Genomic DNA, 23936 nt, shown 5'->3' with positions numbered 1-23936 from the left:
CATAAATAATAGGGTTCATGTGGGGAGAATGAAACAGTAGACGGTGGAAGATAAACTAGGAAGAGGAGTGTTGTGGTCAGATGCCATACATGTTCTTGAAGAGATACTGGAGAAGGCTTAGAACAAAGTAACCTCAACTTCTGTGGGCTTGCTTTGACCTCTTCTGTTTTAGCTTTCAAAGTCAGCTGAACTTTTCTTTAGAGGCCATTACATAATGGTGTTTGATTTAAATGACCAAAAACAAAAAGTTTGTTATCTTAACGCGTGTGTGCGCGCGGGCGCGCGCGTTCAGTCATGTCCCACTGTTTGCATCCCCATAGACTGTGGCCCACCAGGCTCCTCTGTCCATGGAGTTCTCCAGGCAAGAATACTGGAGTGAACTGAATGTCAGAAGCAACTTAGCACCTTCACCCATATGTACAAAAATCTGGGTCTTGGTTTGTGACTTATTAGTATGAAAAATATTCTAATGAAAATCAAGTTGATATGTTCATTTTGAGTGGTATTAGAAGTATTACTTGTTTTTTGTTTTTTTCTCCCATCAATAGTACTGGTTACATTGAACAAATAAAAACTTCGTTTATGAGAAAAGAACATTTGATACCATGGTATATTATTTCCTCTGCATTAGAGAACAGCTTTTTTAAAATGTTACCAAAAATCCCCATAGTTGTTACTCAATCAGAGTGTATGTTTATTATGCTTAATCTATAATGCCCAATGACCATTCTGGATTTGTTTCTGCCTGTAGACATAAATGTTTATTGTTTGAGTTTGGGGGTATTTTTTTTCACATTCACCAAAACAAAAAAGTTAATTTTTTTTCTTTTTCACAACCAGGAGTAAGTCTGTGTTGTTTCAGGATGCCACCATCCTGAGAAACCTAGGAAACAGATCACCTCAAGCTGAACTGAAAATTTTCCTGAAGCTGTAACCTTTCAAATCAAAGTGATGATTCTGTAATTAATTGGTCGATTTAAATACAAATAATTTAAATTGGATAATTTAATGTACACAATTTATCAGAATTCCTATCTATAATCTATGGCCATGTAAATGCAACAGTTTACTTGCTGCAATCCCTGAAAGGAAAAGTTGCATCACTACCAACAACCTCCCCACTGCTGAGGAAAGAAAACAAATGTGTGTGTGCTCAGTTGTCTGACTCTCTGCGACCCCATGGACTGTAGCCTGCCAGGCTCCTTTGTCCGTGGGATTCTCCAAGCAAGAATACTGGAGTAGGTTGCCATTTCCTTCTCCAGGGACTCTTCCTGTCCCAGGGTTAGAACTCACTTGTCTTGTCTCCTGCATTGGCAAGCAGATGCTTTACCACTGCGCCATCTGGGAAGCCCTGCAAGACAAATGCTGGTGTGTTTATTTAGCCACCCAAGGCTTCAATGGGCATTTAAAGTTCCTTCTAGAGAACAATTCCTTCATGAAAATTTGAAATCCTTATGTCATAATAACTAAAAGATTGTGAGTCATGCATGGACTGTCCCTTAGCTCATGAAACTGACCAGATGATTAGAGATGCTGATGTTTAGGACACAGTAGTATAAATGAATGACAAACATTTGCAATCTTGACTAGTGATCTGTATGTTTTTTCTTTACCCAACCATTCCTTACACATAGGCTCATTCTTTTCAGTATATGTGTTACAGCAGAAATCAGGAAAAACAGTAACTTTGTAGTAATCAGAATGTTGTCCAACTATATATTGCTTACTATATTGGATATTGGTGAACAGTGGTCAGAAAATAGTTACAGTTGTTGTTGTTGTTGTTTAGTGGCTAAGTCGTGTCTGACTCTGTGACCCTCATGGACTACAGCAAGCTAGGCTTCCCGGTCCTTCACTATCTCCCGGAGGTTGCTCAGATTCGTATCCACTGAGTCGGTGATGTTTTCTAACCATCTCATCCACTGCCGCCCTCTTTTGCCTTCAGTCTTTCCCAGCATCAGGGTCTTTTCCAATGAGTCAACCCTTCACATCACGTGGCCAAAGTATTGGAGCTTCAGCATCAGTCCTTCTAATGAATATTCAGGACTGATTTCCTTTAGGATTGACTGGTTGGATCTTCTTGCTGTCCAAGGGACTCTCAAGAGTCTTCTCCAGAACCACAATTCGAAGGCATCAATTCTTTGGCACTCAGCCTTCTTTATGGTACAACTCCCACATCCATACATGACTACCAGAAAACAGCTTTGAACTATACAGATCTTTGTCAGCAAAGTGATGTCTTTGTTTTTTAATATGCTGCCTAGATTTGTCAAAGCTTTCCTTCCAAGAAACAAGTGTGTTTTAATTTCATGGCTGCAGTCACCATTCACAGTGATTTTGGAGCCCAAGAAAATAAAATCTATCACTGCCTCCACTTTTTCTATTTGCCGTGAAGTGATGAGATTGGATGCCATGATCTTCAAATAGGAACCATTTATTTGCTCATGATTCTGTAACTTGGGCTAAGCTTAACTAGGCAATTCTGTTGAATTCACTGTATATGACAAGCAGCAGTCACTGGCAGCTTGACTGGGGCTGGATGGTCCATGATGGTCTCACTCACATGGCTGGCAGTTGGCCCGAGCTTGTTAAGAAGTGGATCTCACATTCCTCCATAGGCGTCTCTAATAGCATTGATTGGTTTCCCACTTAAGCTGTAACAGAACCTCAAAAGAAAAAGCTCCAATATGCAAGTGCCGGTCAAAGTTCAGCATGCATCATGTCTTCTGATGTCGTTGGCCAAAGCTAGTCACATGTCCAAGCTCCTGAGTGGTCCCCTCCCATAACAGAGGGAAGTTTACAGAATTCACTGCTAATCTGGAAGCTAGCACTGATATGTGTGTACTGTGATGAAACTAATTTGATAAAATATTACAAATACAGTTGGCAGAAAGAAGATGGGAGTAATCTTGTTAGGATTTGCTGATGAGACTAAATTCCCCCAAAATGAAAACATCTAAAAAATAAAGGGCAAGGAAAATGAGTTCTTAACTACTCCTATCTTCTCAAATTTATTTTGCAAGTGTGTTTCTTTCTGGAAAGGTAAAGACAGTTTTAGTGACTTGAGTTTAGACTTTGCCAGCTGTATTTCTGCACTTTCTGTAATATATGACTCTGAGACCCCGTCTATGGAACTGGTAGCAAATATTTAGGAGCTCCGGTTCCAGTTTTAACAAGTTCCAAGCTCTGGGTGGTGAGCTTAGAGGCTCTCCCTTGTCTATATACCCTCTTTAGATCCAGTGATTTACTGTTGCTTTTATACCACTTGGGATGTGGGAACCACTTGCAAGGCTTCTTTTAATCCTAACTCCCTAGATGGACTGTTTATGTATTTAGGAGGGTAGGGAGGACCATCTCTTCTTACCAGCCTAAAGGGAATCTTGTGCATCTGGAGAAACTTCACTCTTCATCATTCTTCAAGGTACTGTATCAATGCCTCTAAGTCCTTTTCTCACCTCCAAAGTGCTTTTCTCTATCCCCTCTCCAAAACTCTCTGCATTCTCCTAAGAACTTCAGTTTTTAGGGGGGAAAAATCCCGGAAGGAAAGTATCTTTTCTACTCTGCACCCTGTTTCAGTTATCAATTGCTGTACCGCAAATTAGCTCCAAACCCAGTGGTTTAAAACAACAATCATTTTCTTCACTTGGCTCATGCCATTTGGGCAGGGCTTGGCGGAACCAGGTTCACGTGGTATATCAGCCTGGGCAGTTCTTAGAGAAGTCACTTTCAAATGCCTTCCTCACATGAGCTATTAACTTGGTGCTGGTTGCTGGCCAGCACCTCCAAGATCTCTTTTCTGTACCTCTCCTCTTGGTTAAGGCTGGGATTCTCACAAAGAGGTAGGAATACTTCTTACCTGAGGGCTGACTTCCCCTGGAGAGTAAAAGTGGAAGCCTGTAGACCTTAAGTTGGGACTTGAAACAGCATTCCTTCTGCCACACTCTGTGGGTTAAGTCAGGTCACAGGGCCATCCTGGACTGATGAGAAGGGACTATGGCAGAAACAGGAATACGGAAAGCATGGCTCTTTGGAGGCTAACAAAGTGGTAGCCTGGGACAAAGTTCTCCTGGAGCAAGAAAGCATAGAGTCTGACATTTTCTTGAATTGATGTAGGGGGTTGGTTGTGTTTGGCTGAGGGAAAATCAAAGAAGAAAAAAAAAATTAAAATATGTTCAGTCAGTTCAGCCGCTCAGTCGTATCTGACTCTGTGTGACCCCATGGACTGTAGCACGCCAGGCTTCCCTGTCCATCACCAGCTCCCAGAGCTTACTCAAACACATGTCCATCAAGTCAGTGATACCATCCAACCATCTCATCCTCTGTGGTCCCTTTCTCCTCCTGCCTTCAATCTTTCCCAGCATCAGGGTCTTTTCAAATGAGTCAGCTCTTCACATTAGGTGGCCAAAGTATTGGAATTTCAGCTTCAACGTCAGCCCTTCCAATGAATATTCAGGACTGATTTCCTTTAGGATGGACTGGTTGGATCTCCTTGCAGTTCAAGGGACTCTCAAGAATCTTCTCCAACACCACAGTTCAAAAGCATCAATTCTTCGGCACTCAGCTTTCTTTATGGTCCAGGTTTCACATCCATACATAACTACTGGAAAAACCATAGCTTTGACTAGACAGACCTTTGTTGGCAAAGTAATATCTCTGCTTTTTAATATGCTGTCTAGGTTGATCATAGGAGAAGGCAATGGCAAACACACTCCAGTACTCTTGCCTGGAAAATCCAATGGCCGGAGGAGCCTGGTAGGCTATAGTCCATGGGGTCGCAAAGAGTCGGACACGACTGAGCGACTGAACTGACTGACTACTATGAGGTAATCTCTCTGACCTGAAATGTGTACTTTTTCTTTCTGTTTATAATAGGTTATTTGGTTTTAAATTAAAAAAAAAAATTTTGGCCGTACCACACAGCTAGTCCAAGATAATCACGATGGTGTGATCACTCATCTAGAGCCAGACATCCTGGAATGTGAAGTCAAGTGGGCCTTAGAAAGCATCATTACGAACAAAGCTAGAGGAGGTGATGGAATTCCAGTTGAGCTGTTTCAAATCCTGAAAGATGATGCTGTGAAAGTGCTGCACTCAATATGCCAGCAAATTTGGAAAACTCAGCAGTGGCCACAGGACTGGAAAAGGGCAGTTTTCATTCCAATCCCAAAGAAAGGCAATGCCAAAGAAGGCTCAAACTCCCGCACAATTGCACTCATCTCACATGCTAGTAAAGTAATGCTCAAAATTCTCCAAGCCAGGCGTCAGCAATACGTGAACTGTGAACTTCCAGATGCTCAAGCTGATTTTAGAAAAGGCAGAGGAACCAGAGATCAAATTGCCAACATCTGCTGGATCATGGAAAAAGCAAGGGAGTTCCAGAAAAACATCTATTTCTGCTTTATTGACTATGCCAAAGTCTTTGACTGTGTGGATCACAAGAAACTGTGGAAAATTCTGAAAGAGATGGGAATACCAGACCACCTGATCTGCCTCTTGAGAAATCTGTATGCAGGTCAGGAAGCAACAGGTAGAACTGGACATGGAACAACAGACTGGTTCCAAATAGGAAAAGGAGTATGTCAAGGCTGTATATTGTCACCCTGCTTAAGTTAACTTATATGCAGAGTACATCATGAGAAACGCTGGGCTGGAAGAAGCACAAGCTGGAATCAAGATTGCCAGGAGAAATCTCAATAACCTCAGATATGCAGATGACACCATCTTTATGGCAGAAAGTGAAGAGGAACTAAAAAGCCTCTTGATGAAAGTGAAAGAGGAGAGTGAAAAAGTTGGCTTAAAGTTCAACATTCAGAAAACGAAGATCATGGCATCCGGTCCTATCACTTCATGGGAAATAGATGGGGAAACAGTGGAAACAGTGTCAGATTTTATTTTGGGGGGCTCCAAAATCACTGCAGATAGTGATTGCAGCCATGAAATTAAAAGATGCTTACTCCTTGGAAGAAAAGTTATGACCAACCTAGATAGCATATTGAAAAGCAGAGACATTACTTTGCCAACAAAGGTCCATCTAGTCAAGGCTATGGTTTTTCTAGTGGTCATCTATGGATGTGAGAGTTGGACTGTGAAGAAAGCTGAATGCCGAAGAATTGATGCTTTTGAACTGTGGTGTTGGAGAAGATTCTTGAGAGTCCCTTGGACTGCAAGGAGATCCAACCAGTCCATTCTGAAGGAGATCAGCCCTGGGATTTCTTTGGAGGGACTGATACTAAAGCTGAAACTCCAATACTTTGGCCACCTCATGGGAAGAGTTGACTCATTGGAAAAGACTCTGATGCTGGGAGGGATTGGGGGCAGGAGGAGAAGGGGACGATAGAGGATGAGATGGCTGGATGGCATCACTGACTCGATGGATGTGAGTCTGAGTGAACTCCGGGAGTTGGTGATGGACAGGGAGGCCTGGCGTGCTGCGATTCATGGGATCGCAAAGAGTCGGACATGACTGAGGGACTGAACTGAACTGAACTGACACAGCTAGTTCCCCAGCCAGGGATTAAACTCACAGCCCCTGCATTGGAAGCAATGTAGTCTTAACCACCAAGCCACCAGGGAAATCCCTTAGGTTTTTGTTTTGAATTTATTCACTGTAAAAGAGAAACTACACACTCCCACTGTGCGTGTCCTCTGCTCTCAGGAGTCTACCCCAACTCCACTTCACTTGTGACACCAGATGTAGAGGTTTTGCACGCGTGATACAATCTGTGACAGCAGATGGGCATCCTACAGTTTAGTTCAATTCTGACACCATCTGCCTAGAGAAAATGTCAGATACCACAGGTTAAGGGTTCAGTCCTATAAGACTGTCCCCCTTCCTGACTTCAGATGCCCAATCAGAGGTGTAGGTTGTTATCTGGGCTTCTAACCCAATGGCTCTAAATCTGAGGGTCCTGTGACCCCCACTGCAGTTTCAGTTAATCTGTTAGAGCAGCTCAGAGAACTCAGGAACACAGTTTACTGACTACTTTACACCTTTATTATAAAAGGTACAAATCAGGGAACATCCTGGGTGGTCCAGTGGTTAGTAATCTGCCTTCCAATGCAAGGGACTCCAATTCCTTCTCTGGTCAAGGGACTGAGATCCTGAATGATGCAGGTACTCAGCCTGCATGCTGCAGCTAAGACCCTACACAGCCAAAAATAAATAAGTAAGTAAGTAAGTAAATAAAGATTCTTTATTTTAAAAAGGAATTAAATAGGGTCTTCCCTGGTGGTCCAGTGGCTAAGACTCTGCTTCCCAATTAAGAAGGTCCGGGTTTGACCCCTGGCCAGGGAACTAGGGCATCACCGACTCAATGGACATGAGTTTGAGCAAGTTCTGGGAGATGGTGAAGGCCAGGGAAGCCTAACGTGCTGTAGTCCACGGGGTTACGAAGAGTCAGACATGAAAAACAACAGGGAACTAGATCCCATGTGGGGCAGCTAAGACTCAGCATAGTCAAATAAATGAATAAATGTTTTTTGAAAGAATTAAATAAATAAAGTCACAAATCAGGTAGAGTTAGATGAAGAGACGCATAGTATGAGGTGTGGGGAAAGAGCACAGAGCTTCTCTGCTCTTTGGGCTTCTGGTCTCTCGAAACTCCTCTGTGTTCATCAACACACTTTTGCATTTTTATGGAGGTTTCATATGTAGGCAAGATTGATTAAATAAATCTTTGGCCACTGGTGACTGGTCAACTTTCAACTCCTTGTCATTTGGGAGGTACCGTGGAAGACTGAAGACTGAAAGTCCCTCTAATCCAGGTTGGTTTCGTTGTCAACCAGCCCTATCCTTAGAGGATTTCCAAAAATCCTCTCATTAACATACACACACTTGTAGTTGAAAGAGGCTTATTATAAATAACCAAAAACACCTTCATTATTCTTATCACTTAAGAAATTCCAAGGTTTGGGGGACTATGTGCCAGGAACAGTGGACAAAGATTCAACATATAAATTTTGTTCAGTTGCTCAGTCGTGTTTGACTCTTTGCAACCCCATGGACTGTAGCACTCCAGGCTTCCCTTACCTGTCCTTCACCATCTCCCTGAGTTCGCTCAAACTCATGTCCATTGAGTTGGTGATGCCATCTGACCATCTCATCCTCTGTCATCCCCTTCTTCTCCTGCCTTCAATCTTTCCCAGCATCAAGGCCTTTGGTACTGGGAAAAATCACAAAGTGCATATACATTTATACATTCTTCTGCAACTTTTTTGGCTCAACATATTTATGAGGTTCAATAATGTTAATGCATATAGCTGTATGTCATTCTTTTTTTAAACTGCTATATAGCATTTTTTGAAATGAATACACAACAATTTTTCCATTCTACCCATGGACGTTTTAATTATTTCTTGTTTCTTGTTTGCTTGTTTTTGCCTTTTTATTTATTTATTTTCAGTTTTTGCCTTCTTAAAATCAGGCTTCTGTAAATATTTGTGTGTGTATTCTGATGTTCTTATGCAATGGATATACTGCACAGGATACATGTCAAGTGTCAAAGAGAGTGTGTATCTTTACAAATTTACCTAATGATACCAGGTTATTTCCTAGCAGGGCAGAAGACTTACTATTGCTCTACTTCTTTATCAACACTTAGGAGTGTTTTTTACTTTTAAAAAATTTTCATTCTGGTAGATGTAAAATAGTATTTCACTGTGGTTATAATTTGCAATTCCCTCCTTATAAGTGAGATTGAGCATCTTTCCATATCTTTACTTCCTAACTGTGTTTCCTCTTCTGTGAAATGCCTGTTCACGGTTGGGGCTTCCTTTTCTATAGGTTTATTTAATTTATTTTTATCCTATTGATTCTTAGGAGTTCTTTATATCATGGCTATTAACTTTTGGTTGGTTATATATAATATCTTTCCTTAGTTCATGGTGTGTATTTACTCTTTCTGTGATCTTTTAATGAACAATAGTACTTGATCTTAATGTGATTAAATATGTCAGTCATCTCCATTACAGTTGTCTCTTTTTAAGAATTTCTGGGAATTCAATAGCTGTCCAGTGGTTAGCAGTCTGTGCCTTCACTGCAGGGGACAGGTTCTATCCCCCTGGTTGGGGAACTAAGATCCTACATGCCAAATAGGAAAAAAAATAAAAAAAGAATTTCTCTACTACCAAAGTTTCCTCAAATTTTATTCTTCAAGTTTAAAATGTTTCCATTAAAAAATTTGAGTCTTTAATTTGTGTGGAGTTGATTTCTACCCATGATACTGAAAAGGGATCCAACTTTTTAAATGAATAATGAAGTATCTGATCATCATTTATTGAACAGTAGTCTGCCTTTTCCATGCTATAACCCGTGTAACTTTTATCACATACCAAGTTTCTGTGAATGCATGCTTCTATTCTCGGATTTTCTTTTGTCCTTTTTTCCTTTTTGCTGCACCACACAGCAGGCAGGATTAGTTCCCTGACCAAGGATTGAACCTAGGCCCTCTGCATTGAAAGTGCAGAGTCCTAACCTCTGGACCACCAGGGAATTTCCTGTTCTTGGATTTTCTGGTCTGTTCTGTTGGTTGATTCCTGCCCCTACCCCTGCTCTTATTGTACTGTCTTCATTTTCTAGTTCTGTTTTGCTTTGAGATCCTATTGAGCAAACCACCTCACTTTATTCTTTTTCAGGAGTGTCATGTAGTTGGATCTTAAGTGCCACCGCAAGAATGATAACTTCCTCCTCTTCCTGCTCAGTGTTTTCTCACTTAAGAGACACTTCAGGGTGCGGTCAACTGCATTTCCATGGTAGCAAAGCCCATGGCTCAATAAGGAACTGAATCCCTTACAGGATTTTTAAATGGACTGGTATTGCTTATACTAAGCACTTAGTTGTGCTTGGAACGTTGCTGTTTGCCTCCACATCAAGCTCACTGTGAAATATCACAAACCCCTTTTCATTTTGTTCTTAATTACCCTGTGCATTCGGATTCAATTATAGCACAAATACCAGGTTCCTGAACAGCAAAGAAGGATCAAATTTTCTAATCACTGACTGCTTAGATAAAAATTTCTCCTTCCTGGGTTTTCATGATTTTCACTCTACTGAACGAAATGGGAAAACACGATTCTGCTGATTTTGCTGGTATATAAACGTGAATGGGACTTTCCAGGTGACTCATAGGTAAAGATGGAGAAGGCAATGCCACCCCACTCCAGTACTCTTGCTTGGAAAATCCCATGGGCGGAGAAGCCTGGTAGGCTGCAGTCCATGGGGTCTCTGAGAGTCAGACATGACTGAGCGACTTCCCTTTCACTTTTCACTTTCATGCATTGGAGAGGGAAATGGCAACCCACTCCAGTGTTCTTGCCTGGAGAATCCCAGGGATAGCAGAGCCTGATGGGCTGCCGTCTATGAGGTCACACAGAGTTGGACACGACTGACATGATTTAGCAGCAGCAGCATAGGTAAAGAATCCACCTCTAATGAAGGAGATGCAGGGGACATGGGTTCAGTCCCTGGATTGGGAAGATCCCCTGGACCGGAAATGGCAACCCACTCCAGAAATCTTGGCTGGAGAATTCCATGGACAAAGGAGCCTGGCAGGTTATGATCCATGGGCTGCAAAGAGTCAGACACGACTGAGCGACTAACATGCATACAGAATGTCTGGTTGGAGATCAATGTGCTATGGAGAAGAGTTTCAAAGAATGTGGAGTCCCAGGGGCTAGAGGGTCATAATTTTATAGCGTGGTCAGAGGACATTTTCTGATAAGGTGACATTTGAGCAGAAAACTGAGGGAAGTGAAGGAGCAAGTTGTAATGATCTGTGAGACAAATGATCCTGGCAGGGGGAAAAATAAGGACAAAGATCCTGAGTTCTGAGCAAGGATGGCATTGTGACAGTAACTGAGGATTCGAACAGAGAGACAAATGGGGGAGAGAAGGAATACTGTAAAGGGTATCGTAGGTCACTGTCGTTAACTCTGGCTTTTGCACTGATGGTAATAAGACATATCAGAGGACTTCGAGCACAGGGGTGATAAGGTCTGATGTAGTTTTATTTTATTTATTTGGATGGGGCTGTCTGACATATTTTTAATGCTGTTTATTGTGGTAAAAGTCACACAATATAAAGCATACTATTTCAACCATATTTCACTGTACAGTTCGGAGGCACCAAGTACATTTACATTGTTGGGCACCTCTCACCATCATCCATCTGAATCGTTCACTTTTCTAAACTGAAACAGTGTCCCCATCAAACCCCAAGTCACTATTCCCCCTCCTCACACCTCACCTCTGGCATCTACCTGTGTACTTTCTGACTCTATAAATTTGACTATTCTAGGTACCTCGAATAAGTGGACTCAAATAGGATTTGAGATCTGATCATGGTGGCTCAGCTGTAAAGAATCTGCTTGCCCATTCAGGAGACTTGGTTTCAATCGCTGGGACAGGAAGATCCTCTGGAGAAGAAAACGGCAACCCACTCCAGTATTCTTCCCTGGGAAATCCCATGGAGAGAGGAGCCTGGTGGGCCACAGTCCAGGGACTGCAAAAGAGTTGGACCCGGCTTACCGATTAAACAACAATATTTTGAAAGAGAACTTCTTTGACATTTAAGTTGAAAATAAACTGTAAGGGGCCAAATGCAGAAACCAACAGACCAGCCAGGAGGCTGAGTCAGTAATCCAGGCAAGAGATAATAAGGGCTTGATCTATGCTGGTAATGGTGGAGCTGAAGGGGGGTGGTCAGATTTTAGATAGATTTTGAAGATGAGGTTGAAAGATTTGCTAATGATTTGGGCATGTGGCATGTGAAAAAGAGAATTGTCAAACTGGTTTCCCAAATGTGTGGCTTCCCGGGATGTGCAAGATGTACTTGCATATTTTGGGCCGCCCAATGTCTCTCTCCCTTCCTATGTTTGGAAATTTCCCATCATACAAACCTAAGTGACAGACAGCACATCTCCAATGAAGGTGTGACTGCCAGTGGCAGACAACTTGTTCCAGTCTCCTAGGCCCCTGAGATGCATCCATGTGACCAGTCAGACATTAATGGGACTCTCAGCATGTGGCGGCCACAGTGTGGAGTGGTGTGCACTGTGCAAGGGCCGTGCTTTTCTCATAAAACCAATTCATGACTTTAATTGTGTTCTGACCAAGTAGTTTTCAAGTAAGGTTTGCCAGCCTCCCAGCAAATTCAGTTTCCTAGTCAAAAATACTGTTTCTGCTTTAATTTATTCTATATTTTTATTTTTCAGTCACACTGGGCAACATGTGGGGTCTTAATTTCCCCACCAGGAATTGAACTTGCACCCCCTTTATTGGAAGCACAGAGTTTTAACTACTGGCCTGTTTCTAATTTTAAAATAGCCAGAAAAGTTTCTTTTCCTTGTAAATAAAAACCTCAGTTGGGGGACTTTCCTGGTGGTCCAATGGTTAAGACTCCACACCCCCAATGCAGGGGACCTGGGTTCAATCCCTGAGTGGGAAACTAAGATTCTGCATGTCCCATGATGTGGTCAAAATTTTAAATAAATAATATATATATTTTAAGAAACTTCGATTGATACATTCAGTTCAGTTCAGTACAGTCACTCAGTAGTATCCAACTCTTTGCAACCCCATGAATCGCAGCATGCCAGGCCTCCCTGTCCATCACCAACTCCCAGAGTTCACTCAGACTCACGTCCATCGAGTCAGTGATGCCATCCAGCCATCTCATCCTCTGTCGTCCCCTTCTCCTCCTGCCCCCAATTCCTCCCAGCATCAGAGTCTTTTCCAAGGAGTGAACTCTTCACATGAGGTGGCCAAAGTACTGGAGTTTCAGCTTTAGCATCATTCCTTCCAAAGAAATCCCAGGGCTGATCTCCTTCAGAATGGACTGGTTGGATCTCCTTGCAGTCCAAGGGACTCTCAAGAGTCTTCTCCAACACCACAGTTCAAAAGCATCAATTCTTTGGCTCTCAGCTTTCTTCACAGTCCAACTCTCACATCCATACATGACCACTAGAAAAACCATAGCCTTGACTAGACGGGACCTTTGTTGGCAAAGTAATGTCTCTGCTTTTCAATATGCTATTGATACATTGATACATTAGGGATTGATATTCTTACTATGAATGTTATATTAATAACTCCCATTCATTGAGTGATTGAGGAAGTTATGTTAATTAATTTTGCTAGATAAGACTTTTTGTCACTCCACGGACTGCAGCCCACCAGGCTCCTTTGTCCACGGAATTCTCCAGTCAAGAACACTGGAGTGGGTTGCCATTTCCTTCTCCAGGGGATCTTCCCGACCCAAGGATTGGACCTGGGTGTCCTGCATTGCAGGTGGACTCTTTACCATTTGAGCAACCAGGAATTCTCCGATGTTAGAATTGAGGAAACGAAAACATAAAGGATAAACCACTTGCTGAAGATCATATGGCTAGTAATTGACATAGCCAGGAAAAAAAGTCAAATTTATCTGTCTCCCAAGTTTGAACACTTATACATTACAGACAAGTTCATTTGGGGCTCATGTAATATTTTTCCATTAATTGAGTTCTCTGTATAACCTCTATGCATATTCACAAGTATTACATTTCCTTGAAATCATCTAAAACTATATAACATAGTGCTGAAACGTTAAAATGTGTCATTCTTTTGAAAACTTATTACAGTCTGCCAAAAACCATAAATCTAATTCAAAATAGATACTAATGCTTGTTAGTTTTGTTTGAATTCTGGGCAAATTTTTCTGAAAGTTTTAATTTTAATACATCGTGCTTTGATCAGTAAGAATCTAGAGGTGAAGTTCTATACTGGTAAATACTCTGAACTCTTCTTCAGACAGCACCTACTACCACTGAGACATTGTAGTACCAGGTTTGACATTAAGAATGAAGACAAATTCAAAAGGACACACTTTTTTTGGTGCTATTTTAAATAAATTAACTAAAACACGCATAGTTACCTAAAATACAAGATGGTAGTTTTGAATATTGAAACTCAATGCTTAAAAAAAAATGTTGCTTACTAATAAAAGGAGTCACTAAAAAGAAACGAAACTGGATTGTCAGAAAGAAAAACTTATGGTTTGTGAGCTTCTGAGAAGCACTCAGAAGAGGAGCAAGTTATTAAGAGCATTTTATTTTAATGGGGCAGCATTAAAGAAGCAATGTGTTGTTAGGGATGTGAAAACTGAGCTAGGAGTGAGAACATTGGCTCTTAAGTGCCCAACCTACCTCCTTGCTAAGCTGTGCAACTCAAGATGATTCCACCAATACTGAGCACAGAATTATTGAGACAGATGAGTAAAACAGACACATAAACATAGATAACCGTGATGCCTTATCAGAAGTGATCATTCGTTTATTCACCAATCCATGCAGCATTTGTTGCCCATCACATACTTATTGTGTGTCAGGTACTGGGGCTTCAACAATGAATGAGAAAAAGCACTCCCTTACCATCCCCACCTCCATCCTCCCAAGGAGCCAGTGGCCCAGGAAATAAGTGCCCTTGTGGCAAAGGACACTGACATTGCATTCCTCCCTTCCATAGACTTCCATGGTCCTTCCCAGCTCTTCCTTTCACTACCAACCATCCTCCACATCCTTAGTTTAACTCAGTGGACTCAGTTTACACCTCAGTCTTACACAAAGTAAGACTTTCTGGCCTGAGGTTGGGGGGTGCTGTAGCTCTCTCCTAGACTCAAATGATCTTTAGACACTTCAAGCTCTGAAAATATGGTTGTTTCCTGCTCCGTGGATAAAAATACATATACCATAAAGCAATAAAATGAGGAAAATTATATATAATTAATCTTCTCTTCCAGATATTCTAAATCTTGGAAAGTCTAATGCAATTTATTATTAAATTGGGTGTGTCCGAGTACATATCAGCATTTGCAAACACATTCACAGGGCTCAACAATTTTCTGAGATCCATCATGTTTCCCAGATGATGTTAAAATACTGTTTATTATTAAATTAAGTAACGAGTCAGATGCCTAATGGCCTGGACTCACCAGAAAATTCTGTCCTCTATCAGGAATACAAGGGTAGTAAGGAGCTATTGAAGGTTTTTAACCTCAGATGGGGCATGCTTCCATCTGTACTTCAGAAAGTTCTCTCTAGCTGTAGTATCTGGGGGTTCCCAACCTCCTCCAACTGCAGGGGACATGGGTTTGATCTCTGGTTGGGAAACTAAGATCGCTGCATGCCTCATTGAGTGGCTAAACAACAAGAGGAGCAAACAAACATAAAAAGAACCCCAAAATAGGCAGAAAAATCTTTCCCTAACAATGAGTAATTCCCTGAACATATCTGCACTATTTCTAATGTAGTCCCCAAACAAAGCCCAGGGAGAAAAACACAAGTTTCCCCATGGACAGTTTCTATTTTCTATCTAGGTTTCACTTTCCTGAAAGAGATCTAAGCTTTTTCCTAAAAGCTGAATGCTACTCAACCTCCCACTACAGGGCACTTGGCTTGTTAGAGAGTTAGAACATAGCATTCCCACTAGGGGCTTCCCAGGTAACCCGCCTGCAATGCAGGAGACACAGACAGATACAGGTTTCATCCGCAGGCTGGGAAGATCCCCTGAAGGAGGGAATGGCAACCCACTCCAGTATTCTTGCCTGGAGAATCCTGTGGACAGAGGGGGCTGGTGGACTATATAGTCCATGGAGTTGCAAAGAGTGGGACACAACTGAAGCGACTTAGCGTGTACACACATCCCCCCTAGAGATACGTAAATATTATAGCAAGTAGCTCATTTACTTTTCAGTTCAGTTCAGTTCAATTCAGTCGCTCAGTCATGTCCGACCCCATGAATCACAGCATGCCAGGCCTCCCTATCCATCACCAACTCCCGGAGTTGACTCAAACTCATGTCCATCGAGTCAGTGATGCCATTCAGCCATCTCATAATATATCCAGTCCCATCACTTCATGGCAAATAGAAGGGGAAACAGTGGACACAGTGGCTGACTTTATTTTTCTGGGCTCCAAAATCACTGCAGATAGTGATTGCAGCCATGAAATTAAAATATGCTTACTCCTTGGAAGGAAAGTTATGACCAACCTAGACAGCATATTAAAAACCAGAGACATTACTTTGTCAACAAAGGTCCGTCTAGTCAAGGCTATGGTTTTTCCAGTAGTCATGTATGGATGTGAGAGTTGGACTATAAAGAAAGCTGACCGCCAAAGAATTGATGCTTTTGAACTGTGGTGTTGAAGACTTTTGAGAGTCCCTTGGACTACAAGGAGATCCAATCAGTCCATCCTAAAGGGGATCAGTCCTGGGTGTTCATTGGAAGGACTGATGTTGAAGCTCAAACTCCAATACTTTGGCCACCTGATGTGAAGAGCTGACTCATTTGAAAAGACCCTGATGCTGGGAAAGATTGAAGGTGGGAGGAGAAGGGGACGACAGAGGATGAGATGGTTGGATGGCATCACCGACTCAATGGACATGGGTTTGGGTGGACTCCGAGAGTTGGTGATAGACAGGGAGGCCTGGTGTGCTGTGGTTCATGGGGTCTCAAAGAGTCGGACATGACTGAGTGACTGAACTGAACTGAACCATATAAATTATGAAAAACAAGGATGGCTTGTACTTTTCACATGCCTCAAGTCTACTTTTTTTTTAAGTTGTAAACACTATCATCAATAGCTTAATTCAAATTGACCTTTGTCCAGCCCAGCCAGTTGTTCTTTACAGAGCTTCCTCCAGCATGAGGTGAACATTACTCCTGTAACTGACCCACTGCTGCCCCATGGGACTCAGCTCCTAATGCTTCTGAAATGTGATCCAGAGAATAAATATTCTCCAAACCAATCAGTAAGTTTGCAGAAATGAAACTGCTTAAATCACACTGGATTCAACGCACAAAGAGATCCAAGCACCTCCATTCCCAATCACGCACAGGAAAAGTGTGAATGTTTTCAGGAAAGTTTAGTGGGAACAAACTACACAAAAATATACAAAAGATGCTCTCAGTTTTCATGTTTTTGTTCTTCAGTTTTAGAGTAGATGTTTCCTGCTTCCTCAGCTGTTGGGTGTGTCCCTCCTGTTTCTGTGTTCTAAAGCTTAAAAAAAAAAAAAAGGCTTCTCAAAAAAGAAGAAAGAAGTCGAGCAGAATCACAAGTATACACACACATGTGTGCATGCACACACATTCACATGCACACATGCACACAGAGTCCCCTGAACATTTATGACTTTCAGATTCACAGCCTCCCAACCCTTTTCATTTTCCAGAAGGTGTTTACCTTTCATTTCAAAGCTAAGCCTTTCCAACCCCTGTTGCCTTTGCAGAACAAAGGGAAGTTTATACCTAATAATGTATTGTCTTCCACTTTGCTAGCCTTAAAGAGAAACTACTCGCAACTAAAAGCCAAATTCCTCAAGGTATTCTAGTACAAAGCCAACTACAACAGGAAGGGGGAAATACAGTACATGCGTATCGTAATAATGCTGTTTTTGCCCTGTGAGCCTGTCTTCTCACGGAGTAGGGTCCCCACGGAAGTGTAGGAAAGAGCTTCTGGGTATTCTAGGTGAGATTCATCTCAGGTATTTCAATAACTGCTGAGTGGCCTCCTTCCTTCACATAAGCTAAATTCCCCACTTTCCTCTGCTCAGTTGAATTTTTCCTCAAGTGCTCTTCTGGAACCACAACCCTGTTTAGGCCTTTCCATGGTCTTCTAGTTGGCCAAATTACCTTGCCCAACCTTCGACCTCTAACCCACTTAGGACCCGAAAAAGTGCAAAGCCACTCTGCTATCAGTCAGACTGTATTAGACAATGTTTTGAACAGGACGCAGTCAGGCAAACACAATGTCTTGCTGACATTGTTTGACAGTGTCTCTGACCAAATACACTTCAGGCTATACTGCGGTTGGAAAAATGACTAACAAGCCATCCTTTCTCAGAATGGACCAGCACAAGCGTGCACCCCGTTGTCTTACTGAGACATTTCATGAGTAGTTCTTCCGCACACCAGTGAGTTCAATAAAGTCAACCTTTTCCTATAGGTGTGGCTTGTTGATCTTTTCTTTGGTTGGTGGGCTTTACCTGGCTTTGGCTGGCTTTGGTGACTTCAACTGAGTGCTGTCCCGTAGAACTGGGGTCACCTGGCTCTCTCTCCTCCTAGAAACCACATTTTCCTATTCACTCAATACATGTGCTTGCTAAATTGCTCAGTCATGTCTGACTCTTTCAGACCCTATGAACTCCAGCCCACTAGGATCCTCTGTCCATGGGATTCTCCAGGCAAGAATACTGGAGTGGGTTGCCATTTCCTACAGGATATCTTCCCAAGCCAGGGATCGAACTCTTGTCTCTTATGTCTCCTGCATTAGCAGACAGGTTCTGTACCACTAATGCCACCTGGGAAACCCATTCACTTGATGGAACTTCTCAAGTTCCCTTTCTCTCCACTGAAGATCTTTAGTTGCAGCATGTGAAATCTAGTTTCCTGACCAGGGATTGAACCCAGGCCTCCTGCATTGGGAGTGCTGAGTCTTAGCCACTGGACCACCAGGGAAGTTCCTCCCCTACAGATTGAGAGCATCCACAAAGGGGGATTTGGAGTTTGCTGCCTTCAATATTTATTCCTTGCTCACTACCTTCCATCTGAGGTTTCCTGCTTGATGTGTTAAAGCCACTTCAGCCTCACTCCTTTCTCCAAGGCCAGCTTCATTTCTGGCCCGATTCAATTCCAAAGATTTCCTTGCTCATTTCAGAATGGATAGTTTCAAACGATCAGCTATTTTACCTCTCCAAATCACTCTTTCGAGAAGTGAGTCATGGAGGTGTAGGTAGATCAGCACATCCAGGATTCCCTTTCAGGATCCAAAAAACTGGAACATTGACCCCGCCTCCCCCAGGGTGCCTGGAAAACCAATTCTCTCAAAGAGACCTAACCTCATCTCCCCTACTCCAAAGTTGTGTCATACCTGGGGATCGAACCCGGGTTCCCTGCATTGGGAGTGTGGACTCCTTGTCACTAGACCATCAGGGAAGTTCCTCCCCTACACACTGAGAGTTTTACATCCGTTCCATTTCTCTCCCTTCATGCCGGTGGAGTTTTGCCTTCTCTACTGTCACGAGTTTTGCCTTCTCTACCTTCCCTTAAGAGCCTGGATAGCTACCTTATTCTCTGATTTGTAAAGAACTGATGCTCTTTCTATTTCTGATGTTGAAAGATAAGCAGGGAGTAATTTTTCCCTCTAATGACATTGCTCTGTCTTCTTGTAGACTTAATTCTGAAAGACTTTGCTAAGACAGACCCATTTCTGCCAGTAGAAGATTAGCTTCTTGAGCACAGATATCTTTCTCCTTTCTTAGGAGCTGAAAAGCCTGCCAGCGGAGAGCAGTTCATTACCCCACCCTCCACTACCGTGGCACCGTCACCTCCCTTTTGTGGGCAAACCACTGGGGAACTTCCCTCTTTGTATCTCAACCCACACTTGTCTAGTGGGTGGAATCTCTTCAGAGCTGATAATCATCCTCCCAGTTGGAGGTTGGAAGGTCTGCAAGGGATAAAATATCCCTCTATCATCACCTACTTTTAAAAAAAATTTTGAATTCTTAAAAAAAAATTTTTTTTTTACTTATTTATTTTGGTTGTGCCAGGTGTTAGTTGCAGCATGAGAACTCTAAGCTGAGGCATGTAGGATCTAGTTCCTTGACTAGGAATTGAACCCAGGCCCCCTGCATTGCAAGCAAGGAGTCTTAGCCACGGTACCTCCAGGGCTGGTGGAGAGTGTCTCCCACTTGTTCAGTTGCTTGACATTAGCCACTTACCATTCCCAACTTGACTGCATGCACCCTGCCCCGCCACACTGCACCCTTGCTACGTACACATGCCCTTGGCAACTTCACTGGCCTATAATCCCCTTAAGTTTCAGTTCCTTTTTTGCGAGTCTTGTTACATTTCGTACAATCACTCAGCTTCTCGGAGAATAAACTGACTTCCCGACTACCTTACTAAATTGCTTCATAAACTCCTGTGCCCTTTTTATTGCTTTCATATTGTTCCCTTGGGACACTTCTCTGTCTCCTACTAAATGGTTTAAACCCCAAGTGACACCACACAGAGACAAATCTAATGAATGTCCACGGAAGGCAGGTGGTATAATAGTTCAGAGCTGAGGTTCGGCAATCAATCTTATTGCCTCAATTCTGTTTCACCGTTTACTGATGAATTTTACCACTAACTATTAAGAACTTGGCAAAATCACTTCACCTTCCTTTTTCTCAGTCTGTGAGAGAACAAGTACATAAAAGATAAGTAAATTATGGAAAACTTAGTAATACAATTGTCAGTTGTATAATATAGAATTATATATAACATAATTGATAAGGTAGATCTGATTGATGATATATTAATAGCACATAATACATCCTAAAAAAGAAAATGCACTTTCCTTTCAATTGCTTGTGAATGTTCCCAAAAACTACGAGGCCAGAAAGAAAAACCTCAGTGAAGTGCAAACACTGAATAGTAGAGATAGTATTCTCTGATCACAGTGCAATATAACTAGAAATTAATAAAAATGAGAGGGCCAAAACTCCTTTTATGTGGAAATGTCAAACTATGTTAAACAATTCTTTGAACAAAGAGAAACCACCAACTGAAACTGTAGCTGATGAAAACACAGCATCATGAGAACCTGGGGAGTGCTTGCTGCAGCCATCCCGGCTCGTGGGCTCCTGCACTCAGCCTAGACGTGGAAGTGCTTGTCGTCGACTGTGGCTCTGACACGTGCAAAACTGGCTTTAATGAAGATAATACCTTTAGCTGTGTTCCCACCCATCGTCTGGTGCCCCAACACCAAGACTGCATGGTGGGAATAGGGCAAAAGGACAGCTACGTGGGGGGCAAGATCCAAGGAAGGCTCAGTGTCCAGACCCCGGAGTACCCCATGGAGGAGGGCATCATCACCCACCCTGATGACGTGGGGAAGATCTGGCACTACCATACCTCCTACAAGGAGAATGTGTCCCTGAGAAATGGGAGCTTAAGCCTTGCGGTTCAGGGCTTGAGATGAGCACAGTCCCCAGTTGGTGACTGGGAGGGATGGCAGCTCGAGAAACACTGGCATCTACCCCTTGATTCCCACTCCTGTGAAGCCTTCCTGCTGGCTCCACACAGAACTCTCTGACTCAATAAACATGTTGCATTTTTTCTTTTTTTTTCGGCCAGGTCAAATGGCTTGCAGGATCTTAGTTCCCCAATTAGGGATCGAATCCCAGTCAGCACAGTGAAATCTCAGAATCCTGACCGCTGGACTGCTGGAGAATTCCCATAAATATGTGGTATTTTAAAGGTTGGGGTCTTATCCCTTCAGACTGCTTCCTCTAAGCTGGCATTTCAGTTGCATGTTTAGAAGAATAGTCCCTTGGAGGGACTTCCCTCATGGTCCACTGGCTAAGACTCCCCTACTCCCAAGGCAGGGGGCCCAAGTTTGATCCCTGGTCAGGGAACTAGATCCCACATATCACAAGTAAAGAATTCACATACTGCAACTGAAAGCCTGGTGCAGCCAAAAAAGAAAGAAAGAAAGAAAAAGAATAGTCCCCTGGATAATCCAGTCCAAAATAGACCAGTATATTTTGTGGTCACGCGCTCAATCCTCTATTTCTTTCATTGATCAGATGTTATGTGTGTGGAACTCCACATGGGTGAGTCAAGCATTCCTAAAGCCCCAGACAGGGCTGCCAGTTGAGGCTACGTGGGGAGGAAAGGCAAACTGTTCCTCAGAATAGGTTTCTATTCTGGTCAAGATGAATTGCTGCCCTTCCAGGACAGACAGGGCCTCGTGCGGTCAATTTGCCACCTAGTGGCCAGCTGGTCTCCTCTAGTGATAGTGCTAGAAAAGACCTAGTGGGCTACAGTCCATGGGGTCACGAGGAGTCAGACGTGACTGAGCGACTGAACAACAGGCGATAGTGCTGTAGCAGGGGCACAGTGTTGGTCTCTGTGGCTGACAAGATGGACATTCATTAGGAGCAGTAGCCAGATTAGTCTTGGTAAGTGGGAATCTTTGCTTCTGGACCTACATGGAACTTCTGTCCTTCTCTTTCGCCCCAGGATCACCCCATCTCTATTAACCAGCTCCACGGCATGTTCAAATTAAGCCCCCTCGATTGCTTTTCTGGCTTTCTCTGCACCGAGGGCAGCCTCCTGCCTTTGTTACTGGGGAGCTCCATTATCCCCATGGATGTTCATGAGCTCATTGTCTGCCCTTCTCACCGTCATGCCAGCCTTCAGAGGAGCCAGCACTGAACTCCCCAGTGATGTAGCTACCCCTGTCACCAGGGTGGTCCCCATGGACTCCATGGATGGGGTGTCCTTGGGGTCTTCCTGTGGAACACTGGGGGCCCATCTGGCTTCAAATTATGTATTCCAGGGAGCTCACTTCCTTCAACTTTCCTGTTGTTGTTCAGTTGGTAAGTCGTGTCTGGCTCTTTATGACCTCATGGACTGCAGCATGCCAGGATCCTCTGTCTGTGGAACTCTCCAGGCAAGAATACTGGAGTGGGTTGCCATTTTCTTCTCCAGGGGACCTTCCCAGTCCAGGGATTGAACCCATGTCTCCTGCACTGGCAGGTCGGTTCTTCACCACTGAGACACAAGGGAAGACTTTTCTATTTCTTCCTATCTTCTCTGTCAGAGCAACCTAGGCATTACCACTTGGCTGAGAAAAACCCATCATCTTATCCAGCCTCCTAGGAGTGGTGAGTTCATCCCACCCCCTGGGGTCCTTTCCAGGGGGTTAAATCCCACATTCTTAAAAAGTGGCCTTAGGCCAATGAATTCTTGAATATCTGGCCTATGTTCTGGCTCCCATAATTAAGCACGTGTGTGGTGTTGGATTGGAACTGGAGCTATTAGTGTGAACTCATGGTTTTTAATAAATATATATATATATAGATGTCTTTATGTATATGAATACTTACATTTTCTACTTCTGTACTTGGAGATGACCCAGATGTATTGGCACCTTAGGTACAATCAACACACACAGTGTTAGTTTTGGTTTCCAAATATTATCGTCCACTAAAACACATTTGGCATCCTCAGAGAATAGCTGATTGCAGGGTAGGCAAGGAAAGTATAGAACGGACCTGGAACATTTTCTTGTGCCAGAAAACAAAGAAATGCTCTAAGTGTGTTGGAGAAATTTCAAAAAAGGACAAGGAGCCAGCCTGCAGAGGCTCCCACTGGTCAAATCTGAGAGTTCTGTGTAGGTGCAGAAGCAAAGACTCCCACCTACCAAGACTGATCTGGCTACTGCTCCCTCTGAATGTCCATCTTGTTTATTTTAAACATCAAAATAAATGACGATAGTTACAGATTACAAGTCACTGATTAAAATAAGAATCCATGGGTTCATACTGACAAATAAATAGAGGAGAAGGGAAAGTTCTTTCTTACAGTAGGATGTCAACTAATTAACATGGAAGTAATAGAAATTTAAAAATTGCTTTTTGGCATTTTAAAATTTGTAGAACTAGAAAATTTTTTAATTGCTTAATTAGAACATGGTTTCTATAGTTTATAAAACTATATCGTATATTTAAAAGCTTCTAAAAGAGTACTACTGCGGGCAGGAATCCCTCAGAAGAAATGGAGTAGCCATCATGGTCAACGAAAGAGTCCGAAATGCAATACTTGGATGCAATCTCAAAAATGACAGAATGATCTCTGTTCATCTCCAAGGCAAACCATTCAATATCACAGTTATTCAAGTCTATGCCCCAACCAGTAACGCTGAAGAAGCTGAAGTTGAACGGTTTTATGAAGACCTACAAGACCTTCTAGAACTAATGCCCAAAGAAGATGTCCTTTTCATTATAGGGGACTGGAATGCAAAAGTAGGAAGTCAAGAAACACCAGGAGTAACAGGCAAATTTGGCCTCGGAATGCGGAATGAAGCAGGGCAAAGACTAATTGAGTTTTGCCGAGAAAATGCACTGGTCA

The 23936-nt window shown here is 42.7% G+C and overlaps 1 non-coding gene across 1 annotated transcript; it reads right to left on the bottom strand.

The window, feature by feature from the left end:
- Positions 1 to 9417: 9417 nt before the first annotated feature.
- TRNAE-UUC (transfer RNA glutamic acid (anticodon UUC)) lies at positions 9418 to 9490 on the bottom strand. The gene has a single exon. It is a non-coding gene; the product is annotated as a tRNA-Glu (tRNA).
- Positions 9491 to 23936: the final 14446 nt, after the last annotated feature.

This window comes from Capricornis sumatraensis, chromosome 21 (assembly GCF_032405125.1).
Source record: "Capricornis sumatraensis isolate serow.1 chromosome 21, serow.2, whole genome shotgun sequence".
Classification (NCBI taxonomy): domain Eukaryota; kingdom Metazoa; phylum Chordata; class Mammalia; order Artiodactyla; family Bovidae; genus Capricornis; species Capricornis sumatraensis.
Note: the sequence above shows the minus strand (reverse complement) of the source record. Positions and strands in the feature narration are given on the sequence as shown.